Consider the following 12,349-nt stretch of genomic DNA (forward strand, 5'->3'; position numbering starts at 1 on the left):
ATGAACAGCACCGCCCCCCCAAGTGTCGGCAAAGAGCAGTGGGAGAAAGAAGTAAAAAAGAAAGAAAAAGAAGCAATGGCCTGAAACGTATAAAAGAGAGGCCGCTTTGTCAGCATCGACACGTCTCTTGTGAAAGCTAGTATCGGCAATAAACACGGTGCTCCTGACAGATTGCGTTGGTTACCTCTCGTTTATCTCCAGCTTCTTCAATACCCGCTCGACGGGGATCATCTCCACGATGCGTAGCAAAATCCAGCCGCGTCATCACATTTGGGATATTGTTTCTCCCACTCTGAGATAATCCTCCTCAATTTTGATATGCAACAAGTGGCGATAAATACGCTTACTTTAAATACAGGCCATAACCGATTTATTTCTTAATATCCTTCTATTCAAGTTATTTATGTTGTACCATACTGTTATTATGGAGCGTTACATGCATGGTTGGAGCTAACCCCACGTAGGCGAATGTGTGTGTTTTATAATTCATTTAATAGGATGTAGTGACCATTTGATGTATTTATCGAATGCTGGAGACGGGTCACACTCCGCCAAATACCCTACAGGTAGGACGCAGATAGAAATTTAGTCAAAGAAAATAAATGAGTTATATATTGCGTTTTCAACCAATTGACCGATGCTCTCAAAATTCCCAACCAAATTTTAAAAAAATAATATCTTCAATTTTTAGGTGGCACATTATTTGTGGTATAAGACATATCGCGTGATAGTACTTTGTTACAAACTTTATCAGGTACAGCAATTTTTAACTTATTATAAATACTCATAAACCTAATCCTATTAATGGGCTTGATCACAATATAAAAAGGAAAATATAAGATTTAGTAAGAAGACGTAAAAAAACAAGAGATTTGTTTCTCGCATTAAAATTATTGGATAGGGTTCACCAACAACCTTGCTGAATTAAGATTTCAAGGAAAAATATCTTTTATTTTGATGGCCCAGGTTATTCCATCAATATGAACTTTACGTATCACAAATTGCAAATAAATCGCTGCATAACGCGCAGCGGAATTTTTTCATTAATGAAAAATGTTCCATTTTAATTACCATCTGTTAATTCCATGTCATTTTTGGACGGAAAAGATCTTTTTTAGAATATATACAGGAATAAACAAACTTCCACTTCCAATAAGACAAATCTTTTTTTCTTCAAATCGGCATGTTAATTCGTTTGAAAATATCATCGCCTGGCATATTCAAATGAAAGGAATTAAAGTTCGTCGCAAGAGAGAGAGGTAATTTGAAGATTCTCATTATTGGTTTCAATATAAAAATGAGTAATTACCGCTCCTAATTATAAAATTCATTCTACATGAAAATTACTATAATTCTTAATTAGCAATTAGTAGTCCTACATATGCTACCATCAGCTTAATATTGGCTAGAATCAGTAGCGTTGCCAGGATTTTGAAATGAGGGGAGAAACGCTCCATAATAACGGGGTTTACCGGAGATTTCTGGACCCTTCCTGCGTGTATGGATAGCACCCCACGGCAAAGGGGAGTCCGAGGGGAAAATTGTGGGATTTTTTGTGTTGAAAATGTGATTTTTAGGACTCATAAACATTAATTTAGTACGATTATTTATTGAAATAAAGTATATAATATTTTTGGCGCCTCTCTTTTGTTTGGAGTCGCAGCCCGGAAAACCTAACCTAATGGCTACGCCAAGGCGCCACTGGCTACCGGTCTATTTGCCTTCACTGCTGAGCTTCGCCATTGATTTTATAATTCGAATGGTTTCAAAGTTTCCCTAAATTTAAGCTTTAAATTGCAACTATAATCATCGTATATGTTTAATTTGTAAGCTGAGTACGAATGGAATGTAAGCGTATTTATATGGATGTGAGGATATAAAACAATAATATCGGAAGCCAGTGAAGAGAACCAGCAGGAAAGTGTTTCACATGGCGGGTGAGGTATGAGCAATTTTGGAAGGGATTATTGAGAGAGAGCGTGCCGGCCTCGAACTACTTAGGTGGAATAAAAGTCTCGCCTCCTAATCCCCGATTCTCGAGTTCCCCCTCAGACCGAGTGTTTCACCAGTCAGGCCATTTTTGAACGCTGAGTTACGCTGTTGGTTTTCCTTGAATCCTTGAAAATCGGATGGCAAGCTTTAACTTTTGGGATTCTAGGACGTTTATTGTGGTAATTATTAGTGGGATTTCATGAGAATTAGCGAATAAATTAGCCACCCTCGCTACAATTGTCGTAATCCCTCCCTGGTTACTTAAAGTTAGCTGTAATGAAAAAAAGAACCGGGCTAAACATACGGGGGAGAACCGGCGAACGGAATCTACCAGAAATAAAAAACAAAAAAATATCTTGTTGAGATACATTCTTATATCTCAACAAGTTATTTTTTTACCATTTAACAAGCAAGAGACATCTTTTGCAAGATATGCTTAAGCATCAATTGGTACTAAATTTATTATTTAAATTACCTGTATTTCTTGCGCCGTAATTAAATTCCTTTCACGTGGACATTACAGGCAAAGTTTTTTCGAACGAATTAGCATGCCTTTTTGGAGGAAAACAAAACATTTGTTCAGTCAAATATAGCGTTTAATATGGTGCGTAGAATTTAATATAAATGACGCTTACATCAGCATTTAATTGTAATTTCTTACCGTGCACCGTTTCAGGGTTCACCCTAAAAATGGGCGCGAAAAAACTGCTGAGGCAGAATTCGGGCCTATAAAAAAAAATACGACTCCAGCCACCGGGAATCAATCCCAAGGGCACTTGTAGTACATGTCTACTGAGCCATTACGGCGCCCTCTTCACAAACTCTTAGCATAAAAATAAGAAGTAGAGGGTGAGGTAACAGGAGTCATTTGAGGATGGAGAGCATTGAAAATTTCGTTAGGGAGAAGGATGTTAGGCAAGCCTGGAGGACAAAAAATACGAAAAGGACTTCAAGCATTCAACGAAAAGAAGAAAGCCGTCAAGAGCTGAAGGTACCACTGAGGAAGTGAATGATTCACCAGCTACTTTGTTTTCATTTCTTCTCTAATTTGAAACGATCTCCTACGACATGTAATTTTAATTTTAGAATCGTAATTACAAACATCTACAAAGAGTGATGATGCTAACTTTCTTCCAGCAATCTTATTTTGTTTTAATGCATTACTGTTATCTCCTCCCTATAATTTTAGGTCGCAGTTATCCATTAACTCGAAGGAGGTGTTTTAACTAGATTTCTTCGCACCGCTATCAGGCTATCACAAAGATTTCCAGTAACTCCATGTGTTTATTTAGCGATGAAAGGTTCTTGTACTGAATCCTTCTAAACGCAATAATTTCCTGTTCAGGGAACCGATCTCTACATCATCCACCTTGATATAATTACCACAATAACAAATAAACGACGAGCTCGGTAAGATTTTATTCATAACTATTAGTTATCTATCGAGTTTTGAAAAATATGGAAGGCATGCAGAAATCTTTCAACGAGTGCGTAGTATTCTTCACGAGTGAAATAAAATCTTTTGTCAATGACCATGACGCAATTATTTTCCTCTCATTTATTTTTTCCTCCTAGCATTGGTGATCTTATTTCGAAGGGGAACTAAAGATAGCCTTCTGCAGAAATTAGATTAAATAAGATGCCCTGGCGCCGTGGGAGAACAGAATGGGAAAAGTGTGGCAGCAGGGTCAGACGGCTGGCACACTAAATGGACGGTGTACCAAGGACAAGATAAGACGCCGAATACCCTTGGCTCAAAGAATAATGTATTCACAGAGGACCCATTTCTTTTTAACTCGGCCGTCTTGCATGAGAATGGTCTCGTTTCGTGGCCACTGCATGCTACAGAGAATGCTGGAAGTGCCGTTCCTTCGGGCGTAAGCGACCAAATGCATAAATGAAATGCGCCAATTAGGAAAGGGAAACCATGATTTGGACGCTGTTTCCATAGATTTTTTGTCGCAGGAAAGTCCATCAAAATAATCACTGATTGGGATACTCTGTTGGATTTAGTTGAAATAACTGATGAAATTAGGCCATTCCTCGGTTTTTATTTCACAATGCACTATATCTACAAGCCCACTCCCTCATTTTAGTGTCCATAAATTTTCTTGCATCAAAAATTAGATATTCCGTTAGTGATGAACGCGAAACGTTAGCCTCTGATATATGAAGAGCAAAATTTTTTAAAAGAGCTAAATATTTTATATTGATGGACTTGATCATCATATTTAGCAAAATATTCATAAGATAATAGGTTAAAAGGAAACTTGAATTAATATAGTAGGAATTTATTCTGGTATAATGTAAATCTCAATTAGTTGGTCTTTTTTTCAAATTTCGGTAAGAAAATTTAAAAGACGATGTATAAATACGGAGAATGAACTTGAACACATTATTTACAGAATGAGAAATATTTCATTTTCTTTTTGTTCGAAGTAGGTTTGTTTGATTGCATACTTTAACACTACTCAAACTGGATTACATAAAAAAGCAGGATTCCTTATTTGCTCTATCTGTAATAAAATCGATCAAACTTAAAGGAGACTGCTTTTAGGGCTTAGCATGGATAAATTGTCATTACATTAATCGAGGATCATAACTGAACGTAAATAGCGTAATCGGATACAAAATAATTTGGATTTTATTCACCGAGCCATCCCCATATTAATATCGCATGTTAAAATCAATTGACCCCTATATATCAACATACTTCATAAATTTTTACAAATACCTCTTTGATTATTTTCCAATTATTTTTCATTCAATTCCAAAATCAGGCTCATTTAATTTTTTTGGCAATAACTCAAATTCTTCCATTAAATATGTAGATCAAACCGTATTAATCATAAAAATAATGGTAATGTTCTCAACGGCAATGATGATGAGCAAAACAGATTTTTTTAGACCACGGATGAGTTGAAAACGAAGAGATGAGTGCCATAGAATAGATGTATAAATGAATTACGCTAATTGAGCATTTTTTTAATCTTACGAAGCGGGAATTGAAAACGTACAAATTTCTTTCGGAACATTAAGAATTTTTACTCATAATGACATTCTATACTAAGCGAATTAAAGTAGAACAGAATGAAATTTGAACATTTGAATAAACGCTGGTTATTTTCATAATGCTTGGAGTACGATGAAGTAGAGGTCATTAAATATGATGATGAATGTCGCACGTTGATGACATAATGAACACGTCATATATCCAAGAAGATGCAGTAAACAATTGCCACTTAAATGAAGTATACTTACACACGTTGCGGGTGTCATCAACTCAAATTTGTAATTTTCACTCTCAAATTTAATTGATCTTTAAAAGACTTAAGTTGAAACATAAAAATTGAGATTTTTACATGATTAATATTTGATAACTCCATGAAATGAAGCAGAGTTTAGTTGAAAATACATTGTTTGGGCGTGCCTGTTTCAAAAATTTCAAAACTCGAAGCATTCACGGTCAGCGTCAATATTATTTTTCCACCCCGTGTTTTTTTACTGAATTTGTTCTTTCAAAATAAATTTCAGTGAAAGACACGGCTTTCGGCGATTTAATTTTCGTATGTTTCCACGGGGTATTTTGAAACTCTCTCTATTCGACGTTTATATTTTAATGTCCCCTGGCCTCTTCGCGCTCTTTCCGCAAGCCTTTTCTCTCGGCTCCGCTTCCATGAACGCCGTTTTCCTCGTCTCACGCTTTTCCTTATCCCTCACTCCCATGATCGCCTCCCTCCCATTACCACATTTTCTTTCATATCTGCGGAGATCAAAGACATTTAGAAACGCCTTTTCAAAGCTTTTAAATGGGGCCTGTTTGCTAAAACGACGGTTGATTCCTCTCGAAATTCACTTTTAAAGGCAGTCTCTCCATCTCTTTCTCTTTCCAAAGTAGCTGTGTAATTTTCTATCGTGAATTAAATTGATTTACACAAACAGGTAAGCCTACAAAACTGTTGGCAAAATTTTCGCTGACGGTTTACCGTTGATTTGATTACAATACACGGATCTATAAATAATTTCAAACAGTAAAAGGAAATGAAATCTTCACGGGAAATCTGCCGGGTAATGATGGTCATTGATGGTCAAGGCAGCAATGACCATCATTACCCGGCTGATTTCCCGTGAAGATTTCATCAACAGCATTCGCCGGGAAAGCACCAAATCCTCCTTCAGTAAAAGGAAAATCATGTTAAATTCAATGATCAGGAAAATGTAATTTGTTATACCATGCCTTACTTCAAAAGTTGAAAAGGATATAATATCATCCGTTAAGAAAATTTGATGGATGTATACCAAAAATCCTTCAAATTCATCTCAGCCAGGTTTCTATTTCATCCTAATAGGAGAAGGTTGAAATTTTACGCCACTTGCCAACGTGCGGTTCCAGGTGGTGATTGACCGTGAAGGGCATTAAATGAGAAAGTCTCTTAAAAAGATATTAGGAAAGCAAAAGTAGCCAAGGATTTTTTACGACAAAATTCAAGAACCCTAGGATAAATCAATAGATAGCTAGGCTTTAAATCTCATTGCGTCAATTAACCTTTGCTGAAAAATGTCAGAGCTGAAATTCCACTTTAAAAACACCTGCACGCGAGTCCGAAACTATTGAATGAAAACTCAGTTCTACCCTTGTACCCAGAAATGATACTTTTCCCAAAAATGATGACTATGGAGTCCTTGGAACATTCCTGTCAGCTAAAAATTACTTCTGACACATCATAAGTCACATTGCCTCTACAACACTAACTCAAATAACTCTTCCTCACGAAATATGCCACTTTTCACTATACCTACTTCTTCCTTATGGGGAAACTCCACATCAGCAGAAAGCGTATCACTCGAAATGTGACATTCTCGATTGCTTTTTTAAATTTTTTGTATGAAAATTCTATGAAACACTCCATAAATAAGAGAAATATGCAACAGGTGAAGATGCAACAACTAACTCACATTATGAGGTATTTTGACAACGCCGTGAGCACGTCACCGAAAGATCTCGAAATATTAGAGAGCACCTTCTATATTATGGTTTCGTATCCATAATTGAAGAAATACATATTGTGTGCATATGGCGACATAGATAAATATTTGCAGTTACTAGGAGTTGTATTTCTTTCTCGGGTCTAAACGACATGAGTATACGTTGTAAAACTGGGGGAAAACGTTAATTGGATTCCGTTTCTCCTCTACTCCATTGAAAAATAGAAAAATGTCTTGTTATGACTATCAAAATCCATCCTATTATCAGAATGAACTGAAAAAATTAAGTGCACCGTGAGGCGAGGCAACGAAATTCGAAATACTTAAAGCCCGCAGCGACACTTTTCGTCGAAATACACTTCATATTTGAGGCGTGTACATAATATGCAAGCATATTTATTGATAATACCTACCAGAAATGAAATTCTACAACCACTACAAAAGTTATGGATATCCCCCGATAATAAAACCCTAGAAAGCACCATTTCTGAGAATTTCTCTTTTCCGACGGATCCAGCTAGAAATGACGAGGGGCGCAGCTTGAAGATAAACAAAAGAGTAATTTATTTGAGGCCGTCGCCAGTGCGCACCATTAAACATGGGGCAACGACGCGGCCCCTCCAACCCCGCCCGCGTTCGACACTTTTCAGACGTTCACTCTCTTTCTCCATCTCTCCGAGCGGCGCGGAAATCGATCGCCATATAGATGATGGAGTGCCAAAGCTCAGAACACGCGAAGACGGAGGATGACGTTCCTTCACTTGCGATCGCAAACTGTCCCCTTTATCTCCGGCAAAACCTTCCGCATTCATTTCTCCCCGGGTCCACGCATCCCTTCGGATTATATGGCCCCACCGTATTTGTGCGTAAAAGTTATTTACGGGTGGGGCATTACGATGGAGGAGGGAAGTTTCCGACTGATGGCGGTTAGGGGGAGGGTGGGGTTCAACGAATGGGAACTCCCTCAACAGATAACGGGGAACGCCGCTGGGGAACACACCCACATCCATCCAGACCCCTCGAAAAAGTACAACTGGTTGAACTGACATTTGTTCCATCCTCGGGCACGATAAAGGGTCCGTAAATATTCTAGGAGAGGAAGGGAATCATCCCTTTCCCCTGGCATTTTCTCGAGGAGGCCACGAACTTGTGCTCTTTTCCCGTCTGCGAAGGTCCAGAAATCTCCCTTATCTGGCCCATCCCACGGAAAACCTCAGCCTCCGTTGCCACAACTCCTTTTAAGCTACTGGCCAGCTTCCCCATATCCACATCCCACTCCACTTTTCCCCTTCAAAGACCTCAGTGCTCCCATCCCAACCTCGCATATACCCCCGAACTAAAACCGCACGGTTCGAAGACGACGACGACATCAAGCAAATGACGAACTATTTCCGTGAAGTTTCGGGACGTTTGATGGCCTTACAAACTACCGAGATCGGGGAGTGCTTCGCGATAAATAAATACACGGATGCGGCGTACTTGTCGGAGGGATAGCGTGTGTACACAGATGTGATGGCTGACGTCGGAGGATAAGGGATTTGCGAGAGAAGAGAAATAAAAAGCTTTCATTTTTACGCTCTCGGCGGAAATTTCACGACACATATTGCAAGTCTGCCGTTTTATCTTGAAAACATCCCCGAAAATCTCCATGGCCGGGACAAAGCGAGTGTCTTAGTATTCATCTGAATTCTGTCAAAGAAATAAAACGATTTTGTAACCTAGTCATAGATAATTTCATAGGTCCTAAAGTATCTAATTCTAAATTGCGAACTAATAAATACATAAACAAATGTATTTCCGCATAAATGAAAATAGAGGGCCAAATAATGATTTAGAGTTTCATCTACAAATTTGACATTTATTGATTTTAATGCGTTACATACAAATTGAATTATTAAATTAACATAATACAGGAATCGAGCAAGACTCATTACAATTCAAGCCCAAGTTACGGCTAAATATCCCAAAGCTTGATTAATAATATGTATTTCGGTATCATAAATTTTATTTTATGTAAATTCAAAATGTTTATTTTAAATGATTTTTAAGCAATAAAATAAAATGGGCAATAGTTTTAAAGCAAAAATATCATGCCGCTCATCCATTTCCCTTTGTCCCGGCCACGGATATTTTCAAAGATGTTTACAAGATGAAACGTGAGGCTGGCAGTTCATGTCGCTAAATTCCTACCGGGAACGTAAAAATGGTAGAAAAACGACCAAGATGAGTTTTTTTGGAAGAAAATGTTGTGCTGAATCATAATCATTTTCAAAAGATCATTGAGTCTTCAAAAAGGATACAAGAAATTGATCAGAATTACGAGAGGACCAACACATCCATCAATTTCCAAAGCCAATATATTTGAAACACAAACTAGATATTCCGATACTATCAAAAGGTCTTTGCACGAGATTTTTTTTTCAAATAATAGACACCTCCACTGCACCGAGGTTCAAAAATTGCCCACCGAATCAAATCCGCTCATCTACTAGCGCTAGCAGCACAAGATGAGCGGATTTGATTCGGTGGGTGATTGTTGAGCGCTTGTGCGGTGGAGGTATCGAAATGTCCATCGGGCTCAATGAAATATGTAGTGTTTGGTAGATGTTTCTCCTTGGTTTTTAAATGTTCACTGTTTATCTTATAAAAAGAATCGGCGTGGAAAAATAAACAAAAAGATTGATCCGGAGCATCCAAAGCTTCTCAATTGAATCTTATAGAATGAAGGTCGAGAATTTTCTACTCATTGATTTAAAATAATTTAATTCACGCTCGAAATGTACGACTTTCATTCCAATTTGCCAAATGAAGTGCAAAAAAAGTTCACACAAAAAAAATGCATCCAGCGTAGAGCTGAAAGTATGGGTTTATTCAGGGCAGATCCAGAATTTTATTTGGGGAGGTTCGGAACTTCTAAAGGAAAGGGTAGCACACTCAAGTTTTTTTTTTAAAGGTAGCCAGTAGTATGAGGATAAATAGGGTTAAGGAAACCACAGGGAGGAGATTCCACCCGCGTCTTATGATCGTATACACCCCTAGGTTTACCAAAGTGTATGCATCCATAACCTAGCATAACGAATTAAGACCAGAAGCTAAAGATCCACATTCAAGGAGATTCCTGCTAAATTATGCAAATCTTTGAATGAATCGCCAATTAAATGAATAAAGGTAAAAATTATATAATTCATATTCTCTATTATCGACATTCTTAAGATACAATAATTCGATTATGTCTTTTCAAAATAAATAGCAATGAGAGGAATTAGAGCTTTAATTCTTAGATGCGTGTACAAGGGATACTTTGATAAAACCTATCGTATTTTATTCTTCTAAATCCTGAATGAAGTGCATGATACATTTTCTTTAAAAACCGTTGCTCATTTTTTTGATTGCTTAAAAATCGTAAAAAATAAACATTGTGAATTTACATAAAATGAAATTAAAGTACAAAAATACTAATGACTCATGAAGCATTAGCAAATTTAATGGCATCTTGGGCTTAAATTTTAAAGAGTTCATCTCGATTCAGGCCAATATAGCCACGTGTTTCCACATTTTTGACCCGTCATGAATTTCTCTCAACATTTTCTCGCACCTTTATTCTGATCATAAGAGTGCGCTCTGCTGTCTTCAAGGAAAATAATTAGCTCTTAATACCCCAGAGCAAGGTAGAAACATTCGACAAAACTTTATAATCTGTTTTGGCATGAAATTTCCTACCTTTTGGCCGAAAAGCTGTCGTTCTCGCGTTCTGATGCAAAGGAAACTCACTTAACAATTCCTGGATGCGCCTCTGGAAATTTTTCTCAGTCAGGGATGACATCGTTATAAGGGCAGATGGTATTAGCTTAAAGTTTCTCTTTACCAAAGTAAGGAAAAGAGGTCAATTATTTTCCATTTTCTCATTTGTCAGCATGAGAAATTCTTGGCGTTTGCTTAAAATTTTGACTATACCATTCTTGGCATTATATTGGCATATTATTAAGGCCTTTTTACACTGAGCACGTAATTGCGCAGGTTGAAACTGCATTAATTTCTCAATATGGCGGATGCAGGAACGAAATTAGTACAGGGCTATTTTTCTGTCTTAGGTCCATGCATTCTCTCATGCGTTCTAGAAATTTACTGCTTTAAACGATGCAATTTTGACTGCGCCTTCGTACACGCGTCAGATTGTGTAATTATAAGTCCCGAGTAAAACTACCTTCAGAATCGACTGAGCCATATTATATTTTCCAAAAACTTAGTCTTATAATGGCTTGACTCGTTAATAGAATATTACGTAGATATTTCTTTTAATTTAAGCGACTCGTTCATGTTCTCCCTGCTCTTAAACTTTGAAATCTCGTCAACATAATCATCACAAGTATATTCTGAAAAATTAATTTTGAGTGTTCATAGAGTGCTGAAAGAGCTAAAATACATGGTAATACCATAAAAGACTGCCAAACAAATTTTCCCCGTAAAATTTTTACTTGAGAATATTTTTCGAATGCCGTCATGCATGCTGAAAGATAATTCATCACAAATCCATTAAATTACGGTCCTCACAAAGTTGATGGATAACTATCCTCATTGGTTATGGCTCGAATCAACAAGAAGAGCGCGGCCCAAAAAAATAGAGAAATTTTGAGATTGAAAGAAGTGCAGAACCCATCATATCACAAGCAATTATTTCGCAGGATAGATTAATAATAATATCTCCGTTTAATTGTGTTTCATCGTTTGACATTTATGTTAAGTATTTGAATAACTTTCACAATACAAATTATTAATTTTTTACTGTCTCATTGGCACCTAATAAATACTACCGGATGAAGTACTTTTTATATTTAAAAAATCTAATATATAAATTCAGTTTATAAGGATGAATGATGTAGCGACTGGATGGTTTTTTTTTCGTAATTCCAACATTTCTCCCTAAATTCTAGCATAGGGGACAGTCGGCCGCACGATGTCTGCTAAGTCTTCTCATCCTTCCAGTTGAGTTAGGCTTGGCGCGGATGAAGTAATGGCTGCAATGGGATATTCATTCTCCATGACAGCGGAATTCTCGCCCCAAAGAATTTTTTCATATCACTACGTCTGCACCTCTATTCAAGGTCCATCGTAATTAATATCCGCTGGTCTGCCCGGACAGTTTGACTGTCGCACGACGCAAGCCTCCGCACCACCGTAAATGCGAGATCAGCAGCGGCCGCGTACGATGATGCCACGTGAGATCCCTCGTGTCCCTTAACATACTAAAGGGTGAAGACTACAGAATTTATCCAGTACCAATTCACGAATAGCTTTAAATACTGTATTCCGACATTCACTTCCATTTGGTTACTTTTCACGTAATATAGAGAATACTGAATTACGGTGGTAG

Source organism: Ischnura elegans, chromosome 1, assembly GCF_921293095.1.
Source record: "Ischnura elegans chromosome 1, ioIscEleg1.1, whole genome shotgun sequence".
NCBI classification, from domain to species: domain Eukaryota; kingdom Metazoa; phylum Arthropoda; class Insecta; order Odonata; family Coenagrionidae; genus Ischnura; species Ischnura elegans.